The sequence below is a fragment of the Alexandromys fortis genome, unplaced genomic scaffold (assembly GCF_014885135.2).
Source record: "Alexandromys fortis isolate MF-2015 unplaced genomic scaffold, M_Fortis_MF-2015_v1.1 scaffold_25, whole genome shotgun sequence".
Classification (NCBI taxonomy): Eukaryota; Metazoa; Chordata; class Mammalia; order Rodentia; family Cricetidae; genus Alexandromys; species Alexandromys fortis.
The window spans coordinates 13,948,674-13,952,052 of NW_026067904.1; positions in this window are offsets into that span (position 1 = coordinate 13,948,674).

A 3,379-nucleotide genomic window follows, 5' to 3' on the forward strand; every position below is an offset into this window, starting at 1 on the left:
TCAATAAAAAAAAAAACAAAAAAACAAAAAAAAAGAAGTTTGGGTTCTTTTTCGTGGGAACCTCCTATTCAGTCAGCCCTATAAATAAAAAAAAAAACTCTCCCTCCCTTAAGTCACTTCTGGTCAGGTATTTGGTCACAGCAAGAAGAAAATTGGTTAATGCAGCTATCAGAAATAGTGGTCATCACTCCCATTTTACGAACAGGAACATAGCACCATAATTACATGAGTAACCAGGAGTAAAGTCCCAACTCAAATAGAATTAAACTCTCTGGAGTGGATGATGGATGCAAACCTCGCACTTCTTTGAGACATGCTTGGTCCCAGAAGTAGCTGCCAATGCTCTGGGGGAGGAGTGGCAGGGTTATGTGGCAAAAACAATTGTGGGAATAAACAAACAAGGTTTTCCCATGAAGCGAGGCATACTGACCCAGGCCAGAGTGTGTAGGCTGTTGAGTACAGGACATTCTTGTAGACCAAGGAGAGCTGGAGAGAGAAAGCACAAGTCTGTTCTTGGAGGCATAGTGGGTGTCGGTGTTGTCAACTTGGTTATTGTATTATTATAATAAATAAATAAATAAATAACTTGTGGACACTACTGTGTCTTGTTGATTGAGGCCCCAAAGAGTGAGCAGCATCCAAAGGAAACCCTGTCCCATCTCTCTAAGGAAGATGATGTCTGCATATGTTGTCAGAAGGCCCTTGAACAAGGGAGGCAAGAAGCCCAGGAGCAGCAGCCTGTTGTTCCACATGTCCTGCAATGTTAACACCAGCACATTGCTCTGAAGAAACAGGGCACAAAGAGAAACCGAGAAGTTGCAGAATATGCTAAACGTTTGGTCATGAGGATGAAAGAAGTCAAGCGAAAAACAGGAACAGATGGCCAAGAGAAGTAGGCTGCCATCGCCGAGAGCTTCTACTTCTAGTTCTGAACCAGGTAAAACTACGTCTTTGGCAAATAAATGGTCAGAGAGGGACTCTTGGAAAGAGTGGCTTCTAAACTTACATGATAAGTAGGAAGACAAAGAGAAGGAGGGAGAAGGTTCCAGGAATAACACAGGAGTCTCAAAGTCCTAGAGACAGAAGAGAACAGAGCTTAGTTTCATAAGGCATCCAGCAGTAGAGTAGTGGTAAAGAACCCAAATGAACCAGTCGACATAGATGGAGCCCTTCCACAACAGGCTCTGCATAGCTCACATGAACATAGAGCATCCCCACAAACAGCCAGTGGAAAGTGAGCTGGAAGTAGGCTAACCCTGGATGCTGAGGAGCAAAGTAAGAGGAAGTAATTCATGTAAGAAGTGACAGGAACTGGGTGAAATGCCACTAGGCAATGCAGAGGAATCCATCAGCTCTGACAAAGTTGAGGAGGCAATATTTGGGCTGGGCTCACCTATTGTGGCCAATGATGTTTGAAAGGTGTGTCACCCCCTACCCCCACCCCGGCTCCACATGCCAGTGAGTCTCACAAGCCTTAACCCCCTTCTCCTGATACAACATGAGAGAAGTAAAACTTCAACTTTATGACAATATCCCATGGTTCCTGGGCATTAAAAAAAATTATAGTGCACACTTCCATTGGTCCCTCCCACCGTCGCTACTACCCCAGCCCATATGTCCAAACTTAGTCTCCAGTGTCATGATATTAGGAGATGGGCTGTGGGGAAGTGTTAGGTCAGGAGGATGGAACCCCTGGAAATAGGACTGGTTCGCTTGTTGAGAGACATCCTGGGCTGGAGAGATGGCTCGTCACCACACCGCTCTTCCAGAACACCAAAGTTCAGTTTCTAGAATGCATGTCAGGTTGTAGTTGGTTGTTGTTATGCTCTTTGGTGATTCACAACTCAGCTCTCAAATAAAACACGTTAGCTTACTCTTTCTTATAAATACTCAGCCTTAGCTTGGCTTGTTTCCAGACAGCTTTTCTTAACTAATTATCCAATCTATCTTTTGCCTCTGGACTTTTACCTTTCTCTACTTCTATCTTCCCTTCTAATTCCGTGCCACTGTGTGGCTCAGGGCCTGGCCCCGCATCCTACTCTTCTTCTTTTCTCACTCCTTGATCTCTTCCTCCCAGATTCCTCCTCCTCTTTATTCTCTGTCTGCCAGCCCCACCTGTTCTTTCTCCTGCCTTGCTATTGGCCATTCAGCTCTTTATTAGACCAATCAGGTGTTTTAGACAGGCAAAGAAACACAGCTTCACAGAGTTAAACAAATGCAACATAAAAGAATGCAACACATCTTTGCCTCATTAAACAAATGCTCCACGGCATAAACAAATGTAACACATCTTTAACTGATATTCCACAACACCAGACTGCTTACAACTTCACTTAGCTCCAGCTCCAGAAGATCAATGCCATCTTCCAGGTTTCGCTAACACCTGTACATAACTCCCCCCCCCCCCCCCGCCACACACACACAATTGAAAGTAAAGTCTTTTTTTTTTTTTTTAAGAAAAAAGATACCTCAGGAGCTAACTAGCCCCATTCTCCACATGAAGACATGATAAGAAGGCAGCATCTGTAAGAACACAGGCCTTCACCAGACATCTAGTCTTCTGTGTGTGAACTCCCAGCTTCCGATTACCATCATAAATAATGCAGTCTGTGGCACTTTGTTATATCTGCCCAAATAGACTTTCCTCAGGCCAGAATCCCTGCCAGATCTTTCACTTCTGAGTACAGGGATGAAATGGGACTTTTATCCGCAATACGCGCCGTACAGATCTCTCAGGAGTGGTCTCTGAGAGGGATGGGTGTATCAGATGGTTTGTGTCAGAGATAATGAAAGGGGAAATTAGCCTTGCTTTGCTATCATAATGGGTGGGAAAGCATTTAAAATGATCCTTTTAGCAGAATCATCAAAGTATCTTAAAGAAGAAAATTAAGTTTATTGCTTTAGATATGTTGAACATACAGATCATGATCTGATCTACAGCTAAGTGCCCAGTTGCCTGACTGAAATTTGACAAGATCTCTCCAAACATTAGCGAAAGCTTCCAAATGGCACACAGCCACTTGCCATGTGTCCTAGAGAGCACCAGGCCCTGAGTTTATAGCTCCCGCCAATCCCTTCAGGAAATGTACTTGATGTTCTCACAACTAGGAGATAATCTGTGATCAAGCCACCCACAGCCTCAGACTGATTTAATTAAATATGGGCTCCCATTATTCTTTAGGAATACAGCTGTTTCTGCTGGTTACTAAGGTGTTTATTGGTTTTGTGGGAGCCTAGGCAGTTTGGATGCTCACCTTACTAGACCTGGATGGAGGTGGGTGGTCATTGGACTTCCTACAGGGCAGGGAACCCTGATTGCTCTTTGGGCTGACGAGGGAGGGGGACTTGACTGGGGGAGGGGGAGGGAAATGGGAGGTGG